Raw genomic sequence first — 17,983 nt, forward strand, 5'->3', positions numbered from 1 at the left:
AATGAAGTTATGCTCGGCCACCAAAAATTCCATACGGTTGGCTCCCAAAGATGCGACGGTGTGTTATACCAGCACTCTGACGTGAAATGAAATGCCAAAATAGAGAAGGTTTGCACCACTACTCATCAGGGGATGCTTTTGTGTATTTCTTCCATCCTGGATGAAGGGAAATGTGAGGACCTTCAAGATATTAAACTCCCACCTTACATGGCTCACCTGCCACCACGTGTTAGAGTTTGACACTCGCCATACAGATTACGAAAGCAGGTAATTACCTTGTGACGTTACCCAGTGACGATTCAATCTCAAATTGGTTCCAGATTTGCCTTCGTCTAAATAATATTGTTACGGACTCAGGGCTTGAAACGAGGGTAAGCAGTCGGGTTCCTCCTGATCGCCCGGTCCTGAGGCCGCACACAGTCGGGTTGCGAAGCAACCACAAACACCGATTGGCACAGCCAATCCTGGCAGGGTCACACAACCTCACATGATACCTTACCTGCAGACGGCCGAACCAAGGGGGCTCTCGTGGCCTCAGCGTACACCTGGATTACTGCCGCGCGATAGAGTGAGTACGCGCTGCCTAACAAGAGCAAACTGGTGGAGCAGAACTTCCCATCGAAACTAACGTGTGGACCACGCTGGACCAATGAAGGAAAAGACAGAACAAGCTCGGTATATTGATAACATAAGCAATTTATTTATAAAGCGAGGGCGAGGAAAAGTACGAATTCAGCAATATGTACAGCAGGGGAAAAGCAAGGATGTGCGGGATGCGACAAAAGAAATGCAGATATATACAAAGAGAAGACACAGGGCGGAGCGAAACCAATATCAAATTTCTGCAATCTTAACTTGTGCAAACAATCCAGGCGCCATCAAACACGCACCTGAGGAAATTAGAGTGCAAGAAAGATGAGAGGCAGTTGAGGTGTTTTTGACCTCTTTCAATACCTGGTGTGGCCGACGGACCTATACTTCCCAGTCGCTTAGGATGGAAGAAAACTGGGGGTGTCTATGGTGCATGAGTAAGAGATGTAAATTAAGTACAAGTGTGATGCAGAAGAAGAAGAGCGAAGGAGGTGCGTAGCTGCAGTCGCTCTTTTAGATTGTGCATCTACAGCAGACGAGACAGTAGATGGGAGAGACAGAACGTGTGAGATGATAGCTTACGTGGCATGTAAGAGTCTGTAAATGTCAATGCTAGCAAAGATTGTCTGTGGAACGCAGCACAAACCAAGCACTTGACGATTACTCGGCAATGACTCGGTGACTGCTAGCTCAGCTCAGTGACTGACTCTCAGCGACTTCTGCGGGTATTTTATAGAGCCTGGGTGGAAGCGGATCAAAATGCCCTGTAAGCATATCCGAGCGCTCTCCTTGGAGCGCCAACGCCACCCTGAGATGTAGCCACACCCAGCCAGACTCTGGAGCGGAAAATGGCCATTTACCTCAAAAAACTCGGCCACGCAACGGAGCTCCGGAATTAACATGGGGTGCAGGTTTTTGGGAGCTCTCTGGTCAAGAACGTGCGCTGGGCTCCAATCGAGGGTCGTTATTTAGCAGAGCACCAGTGATACCCAGAAGACGCTGAACGGACCCAAGCGCATATTTGCTCCTCGAGCTACACGCCGATATGCTCCATTCCCCGGCATCACAAAGGACTGTGTTGAGCTGTTGGGGTTAAGGTTAGGTGAGCTGTAAGTAAAATAAAATAGATGAATGAATAGCAAGTGGAATTAAAGACCAAACCAAAAGCCCAACGCAATGTATTTGTTCCATATACCCACTCGACATAGTGCAAGGGTTAAATGAATGAACACGAATGAAATAACTACTCGGGACCGCTGTATGTTGGGTGCCATTGTCCTGGAGGAGTGCTGCCTTCGTAGAACCGCAACACTATCTTGATGGCGTACCAATTTTGACACAGAATGCATGGATATCTACCAACTGACAGAAGTCCGCACAGAGGCAAATGGTTTTAATAATGGTGTCCAAGGAAAGGAAACTCTACCGAGGTGTTCACCCCAACAACACAAAGGTTACAGTACATCCTGTGAAAAATGCGAAAATTAAATGGAGCAAGGTTTCCCACAAAGTAACCAAACGGGTACATGGCCACGATCCATTACACTGCACTAACATACATTCACGTGATCGATGGTGGGGATGAAGGGGAGGGTGAGAAGAGCAGCGTCAGCCCAGATCTTCCAACAAGGCCGCTTCTTCCCGCCTGCGCGTTTAGTCCTGCATGTACAGGTGGCTTCATCAACTGTGGAGGACACACAAAAAACGTTTGATAGAAAGGCCGGGAAAAGTTCCTTACAACACACAATGCAAAACGAGACGTGCACACGCTACCTTAAAACTGCTTTGATCGAGAGCTGAACCCCAGAACAAGCACAAGATGTAAAAACCAAATAAAATCAAGAGACAGCACAGCAGAAATACCTGGGTATGTTTAAAAAAAAAAAAAAAAAAAAAAAAAAAAAAAAACATACCAATGAAATCAACTTAAAGAAGTAATAAATGAGGGTAAATAAATAAATATAGCAAAAACCCCGGGACCAAACCTCGGTGCTCTGATGTTCGGTGAGAATCCTCCAAATGGAACTTGGTTTTAAACTTGAGGAACTTCTGAACTCGAATAAATAAATAAAAATAATATATTTGATGCCTTCAAATCAAAAGTACGCTGGAGAGCAGATTGAAGGACGTCCGAGATGAGAGAGTTGTTGTGCATTTCAACACTACAACCACGACATTACTATCAACGAGAGCCATTCGTGTACCGGCCGGAATTGTCGCACACGTTAAAACGTTAAATTAATAAACGGTCAGCAATCCAGCGAGGGGTGATGATGGAGAGAGACGAGATGAATGGGAAGTGCAAACGACGCTGGACAAACACGGAGGACATCAACGCACTTACACATGAATAATGAGAATAGGATAAAAAAAAAAAAAAAACGGTGAAACTGAATTGAAAAATCATTCCAAACCTGAAACTTGCTGTTTTTAAGGACATCGTAAAGGACACAAACAACAGGCACGAAAAACGAATGTAATATGTTAGATAAGGTGGTGTAACAGCCACTGCATCAACTGCTGTAACCTTCCGGAATTATTATGATTTTTTTTAATATACGACCTTACAATCTTTGTTATTTAAATATAATTACATACTGTTGGACCCCGACATTTATGGTGGGTACGTTCCTGAAAAATGCCACGAATGTCAGGGCATTGTTTTCTTTTGTTGTTTTTTTTTTATTTACATAGTCTCGGCTGGAGGACGAACAATGACGCAGAACAAATCAGCACACAACATAACAAAGTGAACAGCAGGAGAAAGGGGGAAAAACAGCAGCATGGCAGAGGGAGAAAGTAGATGGAGACAGACAAACAAGGGATGCAGGTAACGATGAGAGTTAAGGGAGAACGCAAAGGGTACATAACATTCATTCATAAGGAAAATTGTGTTTGACCAGTTTGTGATTTTGTCAAAGTCTGAGGAGAGGGAAGAGGCTGCTGCCTGTCTGTCAGAAAGATGAGATGTCACTGCAGAGAGTGGAGTCATCAAAGAGATAACAAGGATTTTCCAGAGTCAGTGACATCATCTATCTATAATTCCAGCAATGTGTGTGTCTGTCTGTCTGTCTGCAACCGCCGTTTCTCGACAACCAGTGGTCAGATCTGATTGAAACTTGCCAGGAATATTGCCAGGGACCCGCGGATGTGCCTTTTCAAGGTTTGATATTAATCGGACGAGCGGTTCCCAAGTTACGGCCATTTTATTGCATTTTTCAGTGTTGGAAAGGTGTATATATCGCAGCTAAAGTGTCGTTCCACCTTATCATGCCATTTTTTCCCCCAAAGATATCTCAGAATAATGATAACAGCATATTAATAATAATAATATTAATAGCACAATAATTGGCAGTAATAAAAAGAATAACGTGATGCAATGACCAATGTCTGTCCACCAATAACGACCTATATATTGTCTGTCAACCAATAATGACCAATAACGTCTGTCAACCAATGACAGGACACGGTGCTAAGACGTCACAATTAATGTTTTTTTTTGTTTGTTTGTTTTTTTTGCACGATTGACGTCGCAATTCTTCTTCTTCTTCGTTTGGTATGACGTCACAATTGATGCTGGGGACCTGAGTATGTTTCCCAGGTGTTTCCCAATTTAGGGCCATTTATGATACGGTTGGTCCGATCGAATTGAAACAATGCCCCAATCCAGTCATCGTTTACAAGAGCGAAGGACCGAAGCTGCACATACTAGCACGCACCTACGGGCCCGCACGGTGCTATGACGTCATTCATGACGTCACAATTGTTCTTTCTTTTCTTTTCTTTTTGCACGATTGACGTCACAATTCTTCTTCTTCATTTGATATGATGTCACAATTGATGCTGGGGACCTGAGTATGTGCCTTTTCAAGGTTTGATATCGTTCTTCTTCATCCGTTTCAGCTGTTTCTCAAGTGTTTCCCAGGTTATGCCAGTGATGTATTGGCCACGCACTTATGACCATGCACCTACGGGCATGCACCTATGGGCCCGCACTAGCACAATAATAATAATAATAATAATAATAATAATAGCACAATAATTGGCAGTAATAAAAAGAATAACGTGATGCAATGACCAATGTCTGTCAACCAATAACGACCTATATATTGTCTGTCAACCAATAATGACCAATAACGTCTGTCAACCAATGACAGGACACGTTGCTAAGACGTCACAATTAATGTTTTTTTTTTTTGTTTGTTGTTTTTGCACGATTGACGTCACAATTCTTCTTCGTCTTCGTTTGGTATGATGTCACAATCGACGCTGGGGACCTGAGTATGTGCCTTTTCAACTTTTAATATTGTTCTTCATCCGTTTCAGCTGTTTCCCAAGTGTTTCCCAAGGTTTGAATTAATTCTTCAAATTATTAATTAATCCCAAGGTTTGTATTTTCCCCAAGGGAAACAGCTGTTTCCCAAGGGTTTGAAAGCTGTTTTTTCCCAAGGTTTGAATTAATTGTTGTGCTTGGTAGACATTTGTGAATACATTTACAGAGAGAGGAGGGCGGAGAGGGGAGGGAGAGAGGAGGGTGAGAGAGAGAGGGGAGGGAGAGAGGGGAGGGAGAGAGGGGAGGGAGAGAGGGGAGGGAGAGAGGGGAGGGAGAGAGGGGAGGGAGAGAGAGAGGGGGGAGAGAGGAGGGGGAGAGAGGAGGGGGAGAGAGGAGGGGGAGAGAGGAGGGGGAAGAGAGGAGGGGCGAGACTTGGGGAAGAGAGGAGGGGCGAGACTTGGGGAAGAGAGGGGGGCGAGAGAGGGGGAGCGAGAGAGGGGGAGCGAGAGAGGGGGAGCGAGAGAGGGGGCGAGAGAGGGGCGAGAGAGGGGGCGAGAGAGGGGGCGAGAGAGGGGGCGAGAGAGGGGGCGAGAGAGGGGGGCGAGAGAGGGGGCGAGAGAGGGGGCGAGAGAGGGGGGCGAGAGAGGGGGCGAGAGAGGGGGCGAGAGAGGGGGGCGAGAGAGGGGGCGAGAGAGGGGGCGAGAGAGGGGGCGAGAGAGGGGGCGAGAGAGGGGCGAGAGAGGGGGCGAGAGAGGGGCGAGAGAGGGAGCAAGAGAGAGGGGGCGAGAGAGGGGGCGAGAGGGGGCGAGAGAGGGGGCGAGAGAGGGGGCGAGAGAGGGGGCGAGAGAGGGGGCGAGAGAGGGGGCGAGAGAGGGGGGCGAGAGAGGGGAGCGAGAGAGAGGGGAGCGAGAGAGAGGGGAGCGAGAGAGAGGGGAGCGAGAGAGAGGGGAGCGAGAGAGAGAGAGAGAGGGGAGCGAGAGAGAGGGGAGCGAGAGAGAGAGAGAGAGGGGAGCGAGAGAGAGGGGAGCGAGAGAGAGAGAGAGGGGAGCGAGAGAGAGGGGAGCAAGAGAGAGGGGAGCAAGAGAGAGGGGAGCAAGAGAGAGGGGAGCAAGAGAGAGGGGAGGAAGAGAGAGGGGAGCAAGAGAGAGGGGGGCAAGAGAGAGGGGAGCAAGAGAGAGGGGAGCAAGAGAGAGGGGAGCAAGAGAGAGGGGAGCAAGAGAGAGGGGAGCAAGAGAGAGGGGAGCGAGAGAGAGGGGAGCGAGAGAGAGGGGAGCAAGAGAGAGGGGAGCAAGAGAGAGGGGAGCAAGAGAGAGGGGAGCAAGAGAGAGGGGAGCAAGAGAGAGGGGAGCAAGAGAGAGGGGAGCAAGAGAGAGGGGAGCAAGAGAGAGGGGAGCAAGAGAGGGGGGAGCAAGAGAGGGGGGAGCAAGAGAGAGGGGAGCAAGAGAGAGGGGAGCAAGAGAGAGGGGAGCAAGAGAGAGGGGAGCAAGAGAGAGGGGAGCAAGAGAGAGGGGAGCAAGAGAGAGGGGAGCAAGAGAGAGGGGAGCAAGAGAGAGGGGAGCAAGAGAGAGGGGAGCAAGAGAGAGGGGAGCAAGAGAGAGGGGGCGTCATAATTGACGCTGGGGACCTGAGTATGTTTCCCAGGTGTTTCCCAAGTTATGGCCATTTATGATACGGTTGGTCCGATCTAATTGAAACAATGCCCCAATCCAGTCGTTTACGAGAGCGTAGGAACGAAGCTGCACATACTGGCACGCACCTACGGGCCCGCACTCGTTGACAAAGATTAGGAATAAGATGGGACCTTAGAACACTCCTTTGCGGTACTCCAACCTTACAGGGGGAGAGGTGATGAAAGGGTTCCGTTGAGAGCCACACGTTGGCTATGAGACGGGAGGTAGTCAGTAATCTGAGAGTGGGATTGGCCTTGGATTCCATAGGCAGACAGCTTGGAGAGCAAGGCAGGATGCCAGACTGTATCCAAAAGGACCATCTGGCAAACCCTTCCATGTAATTTATCACCAACCCTCTTGAAGTTCAGTCACTTAAACTCCTGAGTCTCACTCTCAGCCATCATCTCTCTTGGGCAAACCACTTCAAAATTGGCCTCCAAAGCCAGATGCCGACTGGGCATCCTCCATCGTGCAAAGTCCTTCTTTGGCACACCTGAGCTCGTATCCACCTGCATGGCTTTCACCCGCAGCTTGATTGAGTACTGCTCTCCCCTCAGGGCTGGCTCTGCTGCCTCACATCTTGCTCAGCTTGACGCCTTGAAAACCAAGGCCTTCAAGATCGTTGGAATCTCTCGCGATGAAGCAGAGTCTGTGGGCCTATCACTTCACCATCGCCGACAGGTCAGTGTTCTCTGTCTTCTTCTGCCTCCTTTCTGGTTTTGCACCCTCTGCCCTCTCCGTGCTCTGCCACCCCGATATCTGCAGGACGCACGTGGACCAACAGTAACCTCCTGCTGTTGAAACTACCAAAATTCAGAACCATTGCTCACCTCCACTCATGTTTTCCTCGCCGGTAGAAACAACTTCCACTCTCTCTTCAATTTCATTCTTCCTTCTCGGTGTTCACGACAGCTGATCATCATCGCAAATCATCCCCCATCTCAAATTATCATCTCTAATCCATGGATTTTGAACAAACGAATTATTCACGGCGTGAAACTGCAAAAGCATTATTCACCAGCAGCTGCGGCAGATAAAATACCACCATCCCTGTGGCTCATTAGTGAGCCAGCTGGTTTTCTTTTCAAATCAAAAACCCGAAAAAAAACAACATGACAATTCTCCCGAGACGATCCTCAATAGCATTGCCTCCAGGCGTGTTCGATCGCACAACCACTAGGATTGCCAGTCCAATATCCACCACAAGGATACCGCTGAACCTGAACTTGTACACCGCTTAAACATCAGGAAAACAAACAAACAAAACTTACCTTCCACGTAAAAGCACACCCGGTCTTCCTTCAAACATCATCGGCCGCGATACGACTCGTTTTGAGGGATTTTGTATTCCGGATATGTACTGACTGCTCCTTCATACAACACATCGTGTACAAACTCATCGAGCTACAGACACTGCAGAAAAACAAGGCCTTGCCTGAATGGCAAGAATTGCGTCAAGCCAGCGTCGTTCTCGGCTTCGAGCAGCAGGCTTTGAAGCGCGGGCAGGACGAACGGGCCGGCTGCAGCTGGCACAGTGCGCGATGGGTGCGGCAAGTGAAGCGACGCGGGCTTGCCGGGTGCTGGGGAGGAGGCACAAAGCTGGCTGCGAGGAGAAGCGGGGCAGCAGGAGAAGCAGGGCCAAAGCCTCGCGCAAGGCACTTCTCAGCACAGGCCTGCAATAGGTAGAAAGGAAAGAGTGAAGATTCAAAATATGGGGTTGGAGAAAAATGGGTAAAGACACAGGAAGAGGGTATCAGGAAGGAAGAGTAGGATGGGACGAATCAAATAGTGGAGTAGGAAATGGCCGACGATGACAATCGCAAAGAGCTTCATATATCCGATGGCCTTCCTCTTCGAACTAAGCAGGACAGGGGAAATGGATGTCGGATACAACAGACCGATAACTTGTAAGGTCATAGGTCATGCCCAAAGTTTCTGAGAAGCCTTCAGCAAGGGGCTTCATCGGTAGCATGCAGCATCACCATTATACGGCCACGTTGAGAGCAGGTACCCGAGTGATTTTTGATTGGAAGGACATGGGCCTGGTTGCACAGCACGGCTTTGCCATGGGTGATGATAAGAAAAAAAAAGTTTCTGGATCGAGAATAATCGCATTTGCAACAAGTTGAATGCAGCGCTTGCTTGTGTGCAAGAACTCTGAAGACGTCAAAGATTGGGGATAGAAATGACACATTCCCTGTGTAACCAGCAAGTGGCAGGAATGCCAACAGGTCACCCTCTCAGTGACCGGTACAACGTACGAGTCCTCTCCCATCGTGACATCCTGCGCTCAATGACCAGAAAGTCAACCGACGCAACCTCAGACACGATTAGAGCATTCACCTCCCGGACCCTTCAACACCTCACCATTTAAAATCCCAAATCAGGTGTGCAATTCAAATGAGAGATGACCGAACTCAATTCGGTTTCTTTTACAAAACTAGAAGGGCACTCGGTAGAGCACATACCTCCATCACGCAACACCTGATCCACGAGAAGATATCGGGCCCAATACATTTTTGAAATATCATGCTGTCCAGTACTATATCGTTTCTGAGCCTCATCTCTCAAAGGTGAAGAATCACGAAAAAAAAATTTATAGTAGTCGAATCTGGATCCGGATCTTCATCAAAATCTAATCAGTTCTTTCTTGTCACACAAGAACGGGAGTCAGAGAACGACGGACGTTCACCAAAATGAAAGATATTTGCATTGTCGAACATTGTTGAGTCAGCTTGTCAATGATCGAACATTTTTACCTCCACCACCAAAACGTGAAGGAGGTTATGTTTTCACTTCTTTCTGTTTGTTTGTCTTTGTACAGGATATCTCAAAGAGTTACGGACGGATCCGGATGAAATTTTGTGGACACATTGGGTGTGCGACAAGGACGAAGTGATTAGATTTTGGTGAAGATCCGGATCCGGATCCGACGACTCGAAGTTTTTAAACCGATTCTTCACCATTGAGAGATCGAGCCAAAAACGATGTATAGTACGATATTTGAAAAATGTATGAGGCCTTCATGTGTTCTCGTGGAACAGGCATTACAGGGTGGAGGTGTGCGCTCTACCGAGTGCCCTTCTAGTTGCGAGGGGGGCAACTTTTGCTGATAAGACATCAGTGTAAGAGCCGCCACCACCTGCAGGACTCCCGAATGGCTGCTATTAGGCCCAACCTCCACATGCTCTTGTTCGTCGTGGTTAAATGGACTGCAAGCATTATTGTGTGCACAGTGCAACCATATCTTGATGCAGTTATGTTCCGATTGTGCTTCACGTTGTAATACTCAGTTGAAACCATTGGGTCAATTTGGTAGTATTTATGGCGGATTGTGATGGGGCGTTTCCACATTTGTGTATTATCAGCCACACGTCAGGGGCCGCACTTAAGGCCACCAGTGCCTCACGAGCCGTGCAATGAAGAACAGGGCTCTAAAGATTTCAATCGTTCCCGTGGCATTCTTCCTTCCAGCCGACAATCTCAGTCTCGATACAATATTCAACTCAGAAATGGTCAACATCTAACACTCACACTGATTGGTTCATCTGTATCTTACAAAGACAAGCCGATATATGCACGCGCTCTCACGTCCTGCTTCTCTTACTGTGATTCAACCTTGAGAAGTACAGCATGAACAGCTTTGGTTAACGTGTCGTGTTTGTTTTCTTGTTTATTAAAGTTCTGTAGGACCAAACAGCTGTTCGTAGATATCAACCATCCCTCGATATGCAGGACGAGCACACTCCATAGTTACACGGATATTACTCGTTTGAATTGTGTTCGAGTCGAGTTTGTGATCTCGGTGTTCTCAAATTTGTTTAACACGATTTTTCTCTCTCTATACACTTGATGAGTTACATATTTTTGCTTTTTGATCCCATCCGAGTTGCACATCGAGTGTATTTGTTTTTAGTGTTCGTGATATTGGGTTATGTTTTGTGTCTTATTTGGTAATTTCCTTGCTATTCTGATGTTAACCTTGTATTTATCAGTGTTTTGTCTATTTTTAACCAGTATGTTTTAATGAATAAACAAAAATAAATAAATAAACAAATAAATAAATAAAACTCCGAATGATAGTTTTCTCACCTTTGAGCGACATCGACTGTTTGATTCCCGACCAGAGTACAAGCTTCACAGGCAGAACGGGAGATGGGGGATATGGAGGGGATGCGACCGACGTCTGCGAGAAGGTGGGGGGGCGACGGGTGTCTGCGAGAAAGGGGGCGACGGGTGCTGCGAGAAAGGGGCGACGGGCGTCCGCGAGAGGGGGCGACGGGCGTCCGCGAGAGGGGGCGACGGGCGTCCGCGAGATCGGGGCGACGGGCGTCCGCGAGAGGGGGCGACGGGCGTCCGCGAGAGGGGGCGACGGGCGTCCGCGAGAGGGGGGCGACGGGCGTCCGCGAGAGGGGGGCGACGGGCGTCCGCGAGAGGGGGGCGACGGGCGTCCGCGAGAGGGGAGCGACGGGCGTCCGCGAGAGGGGAGCGACGGGCGTCCGCGAGAGGGGGCGACAGGCGTCCGCGAGAGGGGGCGACAGGCGTCCGCGAGAGGGGGCGACGGGCGTCCGCGAGAGGGGGCGACGGGCGTCCGCGAGAGGGGGCGACGGGCGTCCGCGAGAGGGGAGCGACGGGCGTCCGCGAGAGGGGAGCGACGGGCGTCCGCGAGAGGGGGGCGACAGGCGTCCGCGAGAGGGGGCGACAGGCGTCCGCGAGAGGGGGGCGACAGGCGTCCGCGAGAGGGGGGCGACAGGCGTCCGCGAGAGGGGGCGACAGGCGTCCGCGAGAGGGGGCGACAGGCGTCCGCGAGAGGGGCGACAGGCGTCCGCGAGAGGGGGCGACAGGCGTCCGCGAGAGGGGGCGACAGGCGTCCGAGAGAGAGGGGCGACAGGCGTCCGAGAGAGGGGGCGACAGGCGTCCGAGAGAGGGGGCGACAGGCGTCCGAGAGAGGGGCGACAGGCGTCCGAGAGAGGGGGCGACAGGCGTCCGAGAGGGGGCGACAGGCGTCCGAGAGAGGGGGCGACAGGCGTCCGAGAGAGGGGGCGACAGGCGTCCGAGAGGGGGGCGACAGGCGTCCGAGAGAGGGGGGCGACAGGCGTCCGAGAGAGGGGGCGACAGGCGTGCGAGAGGGGGGGCGACGGACGTCTGCAAGTGGGGGCGACAGACGTCTGCAAGGGGGGGCGACAGTCGTCTGCAAGGGGGGGGGGTGACAGAGTAGGATTGGATATTGCAGGAAAGCTCAGTGAAAGTGTCAAGATCAGTGATCCACCACACATTGTCGGTGTTGCAATAAAAGCACTCCTGAGTAAAGGTCGGAATTCAAAATAAACTCTGAGATAAGCCACAAATATCGTACTGCAAATAGGGGTGTCCACACAGATGGAGGTGAGACAAACCGTGTTTGTGTGAAACTACTTGTGTCGAAGTGGATGTTGGAAGTGAAAAGCTATCGATCATGAGCCAATCACCAACCTGGGCATGAAGGAGCGATGATGAAGCACAAATCAAAGGTTTTTGTCATAAAACAAACAAATCAAAACAGGTCATCATTGGGGACAAACGAATGGTAAACCCAGGACACCGAGACACTCACTTCAACAACCATGTCATGAGGAGCAAACGCAGGACACAGAGACACCACTTCAACAACCATGTCACGAGGAGCAAACCCAGGACACTCACTTCAACAGCCATGTCATGAGGAGCAAACCCAGGACACCGAGACACCACTTCAACAACCATGTCACGAGGAGCAATAGGCTGGTCAAAATAGGCCATTTTAGGGTCAAACCCACCACAAATTGCAATAGTAATCATTCAAGTTTTTTTCACTCCAAATATATCATAGAATGACATACTAAAAGTCACCTTAAATCGGGGCATTGGAACAGCTTCATTTTTACCTCAGTTTAAGGTGACATTGAAGAAAAAATTGACAGCCAAAATATTGGGGGAGGGTATAGTAACATGACCATATCATGACAAATTACTGGCCGATTCTCAATATTAAGATATCAGTAGTTTCACAATAAAATTACCTTTCAAACAACACCACAAGTAATGACGTAGACCTAAAATTAACATCATGACGGAAGAAAAACATTTCTGCCTATCACTAAAAATTATGGAATTTCGACATACCAGTACGCGCTCGTAAAAAATAAAAACAAATAAATAAATATATATTCAAACGGCGAGCAACAAACAACAACCACACAGGCCGTTTCTTCGCTCTCGCTTGCCCGTACGTGCGTAGCCCGGAAGTTCGCATATTATTCGCAGTTACGATTATTCGCAATTTAGTTTTAATGCCCAAATATTTAATTAGCGCCAACGTATTTTGCCTTTTCGCAATGTCATCGCAAGGAAAAACAATAAGAGAAGAGAAGAGAAAAAAATTACTTCCTGGTTCGGAGCATACCAGCTCACTCTGATGTTACCGAATTTATGCACCGTCTAATATGAAAACGATCATAACTTGGGGCATTGTGTTTATCTATAAATGCGCATAAGAAATCGAGAAATTATTAGAATACACGAAGTCATCACTCTCCGGAAGCCCGTACGTTGTAACCCGTAATGGGGAATGCAGCTGAGGTTCCATTCCCCATCGGCCACGCCCACACGACAACGTGTCTTGTCATTGGTTGGTAAATAAATGGCCATAACTTGGGAGGCACTTGTCCGATTAATATCAAACCTTGAAAAAGCACATCCTCAGGTCCCCAGCAATATACCTGGCAAGTTTCAATTAGATCGGACCAGTGGTTGTTGAGAAACAGCGGTCACAGACACACACACACACACACACACACACACACACACACACACACACACACACACACACACACACACACACACACACACACACACACACACACACAGAGATTGCTGGAATTATAGATAGATATGTTGACATTTTTAAATTCACAATTTTTAAATTTCCAAAGTTGGTCCACAATTGGTCTGAATATCTATATACATGTTTTCTGACTGTCACAGTTTTTAAATTTTGCCAATATGTTATGTCGTTAGTGAGATATAGGCTTGCAGCATGGTATTGTGTACACTGTGGTCCTAAATGAGGAGAAAGCTTAGAAATTGAACCCAGTTTTAATAAGATAAACCATCTTAATGTTATATAATTCCCAAGTGTCTGCGCTTTCAGAAAATGTATACTTTGCTATGGGTCCTATGGATATAGTTGCTTACAAAGCATGTTTTTATCCAAACACAGGCTATTTTTTTTCCATTTTTATAGTTCATTTCTTTGAAATGGGTTACATGTATGATTGTATATGTTGTCCAAAATGGTTGAAAATGCATTTTTTGTTTGATATATATAATTATACATAAGAATAGAACAATTCCTCAAAACAGTACATTTCTTATGACCTTCTGCATATCTTGGCACCTTCAAATGTGTAAAATCTCAGATTTTGCAAAATTTCCCCCAGTCATAGTGAAGCTCACAAAATCTTCTTCCAGAAATTTGAAATGCATCAGACAGAACATCTTAAATAGCAATTTACTTCTGCATGAAGTGATGATTTAAAATGGCAAGTTTCAACATGGATCATTACGACATACCAGTTTTTAGGTTCACTTCCATGATTGGGTCAAAAATGTTAGGAAGTCCGTAACACATTGCATTTACCAAGCTGCTACAAAATTACTGGTAGCTATAAGCTTGATTTTATAACCATAGAATAAGTTTACCAAGATGGCCCTATGATATAAAAATCAATACCAAAGGCCAGTTTGTGTTCAGTATACAGAACATCAAAGGTCGTTAGGAAGTACGTAACATTTTAAAGAAATCTGCACTTTTAATCCTAAGATGTTAGTTTGGTTCATCACAGCATGTATTTCTATGGTTAAGTTTATGTGCATATTATATTTATGACCTGAATGAACACTGATCAATTTGCTAATTTCATATGACCTTGACCTCTTCGCTCAAGGTCAAATATTAGGTAAACAAAATATTCTCCATATATGTGGTTTCCAATTAGTGTATAATACATATCTAAGCCATCAGACCAATTTTAGAATGATACAAGTGGTTCCTTGATACAGATAATTGATACTCTTTAGGTCTATTTGACCTTGAACCTGTCAGAGCAATAGAAAGAGGAAGAATTAAGCTCTGCCCAAATAGATCCTGAATCCCCATGATGTTGGCTAGTAAATGATATGCAAAACTTAATCATTCAATGACTTTCATTTTTTGGTCCCCGTGTCCTAAATGTGTACATAATACCTTGCTACAAGCCTATAACCAATTTACTGAAGATTGAAGGAGGGTTAACATATTCCAAAATTCTTCCCTTCAAATGGCCATTTCGGCATAAGTCAGATTACTGCAAAACCTCAATATATTTACAGAATATAAAGTTACGAACATAAATAAAATACTATGATGAATCATTATACAAATAAAACACAATTATTTTGTAACTGGAATTTCACTAATCAATATTCCTATAAAAGAAATCAGACAATTAGTTTATGCTGAGAAGTTTGGAATCGAGTAAGATTCTGCAACCGGTCCAGACGGCATCAACCCACGTGTCCTCAAAGCCTGCTCTTCTGCTCTTGCTCACCCTCTCTCTGTTCTATTCACCCGCTCATTTGCCCAAGGTCATCTGCCATCTGCTTGGAAATCTGCTAACATCACTGCCCTGCATAAAAAAAGGTGCAAAAACAGATCCCTGTAACTACAGACCAATCAGCCTTCTCCCAATCATCAGCAAAGTGATGGAATCCATCATCGCTTCAGACATGAAATCCTTCCTCTTCTCCAATGGCTTGATTTCCAATCATCAATTTGGTTTCAGACCAGGTCACTCTACCCTGGATATGCTGCTTCTGCTCTCCCATCAATGGATGGAGGTCCTCAATGCCAGACAGGAAATCCGAGCCGTATCCCTGGACATATCACGTGCTTTTGACACAGTCTGGCACCCTGCCCTACTCACCAAACTCTCTTCCCATGGTATTCAAGGCCATCTCCACTCATGGCTCGCAGACTTCCTCTCCTGTCACAGTCAACGTGTGGCCCTAAATGGAGTTCTTTCATCCCCTCTTCCTGTGCAGGCTGGAGTTCCTCAAGGTAGCGTTCTGGTACCTGTTCTTTTTCTGGTTTTCATCAATGATCTCTCGGACTCTCTGGAAAATCCTCTAATTCTCTTTGCCGACGACTCCACCCTCTGCCGTACCATCTGTCATCCCTCAGACCGGCAAGCAGCAGCTTCTTCACTCACTGCAGATCTGGATAAAATCACAAACTGGTCCAACACGTGGAACATGTCTTTCAATCCAGACAAATCTCACACTCTCACTATGTCTCTTCGAAAGGACCGTTTACAAACCCCCCCCCCCCCCCATCCACTTTCTCTACAATCCTCTGGAAGAAGTCTTTTCTTTCAAGCTTCTGGGTCTCACTATCTGCCATGACCTTTCCTGGGAAAGTCACATTTCCAACCTCGCCTCAAAAGCCAGTCGCCGACTGGGAATCCTCCGTCGTGCTAAGTCCTTCCTCGGCCCTCTTGAGCTCCTGACCACTTACAAAGCTTTTGTCCGTAGCCTGATGGAGTACTGCTCTCACCTCTGGGCTGGTGCTCCTGCCTCCCACCTTTCTCGGCTTCACGCTGTCGAAACCAGGGCATTTAAGATCATCGGCATCTCCCACAATGAAGCTGAGTCTTTGGGCCTCTCACTCAATCACCGCAGGTTGGTCGGTGGTCTTTCTGTCTTCTACCGACTCCTCTCCAGCCTTGCCCCCCCTGCTCTCTGCGATTTGTCCCCACCACATTTCCACAGGGCGCTCAAGGTCCGCCAACAACCCCCTTCTGGTAAAACTACCAAAATCACGAATCACTGCTCATCTTCACTCTTTCATTCCTCTTTTTTTCCCGCCTTTGGAATAAACTTCCTCACTCTATTCTTTCCTCCAGGCTTTCAAAACAGCTGTTCACCACCACCTCTTATCTTCCCCCATCCAAATCCTCGATCTTTTCTACCACCGATAATCCACCCAAGCCCACTTCCTTCATTTCTCCTGCTTTCTTTCCTGAAAGTCCCCGAAATGTCCATCTTCTCTTTGCCATGTTCCCCGTCCCATCCCCATCCCTCCCCCTTCCACAGTTCACCTAATGTGTCTGTTCCCCACTGTTTTGTCCCTTCCACTCCCGCCCCTCTTGTCTCATGCCTCCTTGCTGTGAGTTGTGTGTTAGCTCTCATACGAGCCTCGACCAAGGTATACAAAAAAAAAAAAATCCTTCTGGGTGCTGATATGTTATACTTTATCTCCATTTATTGCTGTGGAATTTAAAATAGCAAAAACACCAAACTTAAAAAGCTATTCTAGCCAGAAGTACTAAGCTACTAAAAGCAAATATACAACACATTTTGTAATATGTACATATGAATCTTTACAGTCGAATTCCAGGGTAGCCATTTTCTTTTGAATACTACATGTAACTCGTAAACTAGTACTACACTATTTGTTAAAACTAGATAACAATCACTGTTTTATAGTGCTATCAAGAGCTGACATGTATATCTAATGAAGAAAAATAAATATTTTAAACTACTTCAAGTAAGTCACTTCCAAACAACACCTTGAAAAAAAACAGTCACAAATTACACATTATAATACATCCTTCAGCATCACTTTCTAGATCAGGCAGGATTGTGTTAGAGCAGTGTAGGCCTTTACATTCTCCACATGCTGGAGAACATTCTAGGCCAAATTTTCTACATGAGCATCTCTGTGTACTACAGTTAGTTCTGCAATTGCAGTTGAAGGCTTCCAGAAGATTGTCAGGTGCAGGCTTCAAGTTAGTGTCCACAGGCACCATCTTACCATTGATGACATAGCCTTGTCAGTCGAAGATATTTCAATTGAGCTTCGATAAAATTCCTGTGGCTGCTTCACTAATTTTACATCACTTTTAATAAGTTTGGCTGCGGTTTCTATAATTCTTAATAATGGTCATACTTCATGGGTTTGGAGTAGAAGTCATGGATGATAGAAGATGCTTTATGTCGAAATGCAACCACATTTTCTTTTCCACTAATCTCAGTGATGGTCTTGTCTCCAAAATGTTTCTCAAGTCTATGTTTCATGTAAGTAAATCCATATGGTTCAATTCCAGTCTCAACCAATATCTGTTCCATTTTGTTTATAAGATCCTGTATTGAGATTTGTTCCTCATGATTGACCTCCAAATACATGGCCACCTGATTAAAAGCATCTTCCCTTGCCGAATCAGGAGGTCTACCCTGCTTAAATCGTTTCGGTTGGATTTTATCATCTACCATGAACTGTTGTGGTACCTGCTTTTCTGTTCTAAAATTTGTGCTGCAAAGGTTGTGGTATACTGCATCTGCAGCATGCAAATCTTGTGCAAACTCAAGTCTACCATTCACAATTTCTGACCAC

General features: G+C 46.8%; 1 protein-coding gene across 10 annotated transcripts in view; it reads right to left on the reverse strand.

The window, feature by feature from the left end:
- Window positions 1-17,983, reverse strand: part of LOC147009118 (muscleblind-like protein 1) — an 80,047-nt gene that overhangs the window by 59,746 nt on the left and 2,318 nt on the right. For 7 of the 10 annotated variants that reach the window (XR_015052983.1, XM_085862833.1, XM_085862831.1 and 4 more), the window contains exons 2-3: window positions 7,970-8,207; window positions 2,151-2,275 (exon numbers count right to left, since the gene is read on the reverse strand). The gene's annotated coding sequence lies outside the window, so the exon portion shown is untranslated. Of the gene's footprint in view, window positions 1-2,150; window positions 2,276-7,805; window positions 7,925-7,969; window positions 8,208-17,983 lie in introns of those variants that run through there. The other 3 variants (XM_085862828.1, XM_085862829.1, XM_085862830.1) reach the window with 2 other exon arrangements.

This window comes from Eptatretus burgeri, chromosome 17 (assembly GCF_056783735.1).
Source record: "Eptatretus burgeri isolate ZD-2024b chromosome 17, Ebu_testis_v1, whole genome shotgun sequence".
Lineage (NCBI taxonomy): Eukaryota > Metazoa > Chordata > Myxini > Myxiniformes > Myxinidae > Eptatretus > Eptatretus burgeri.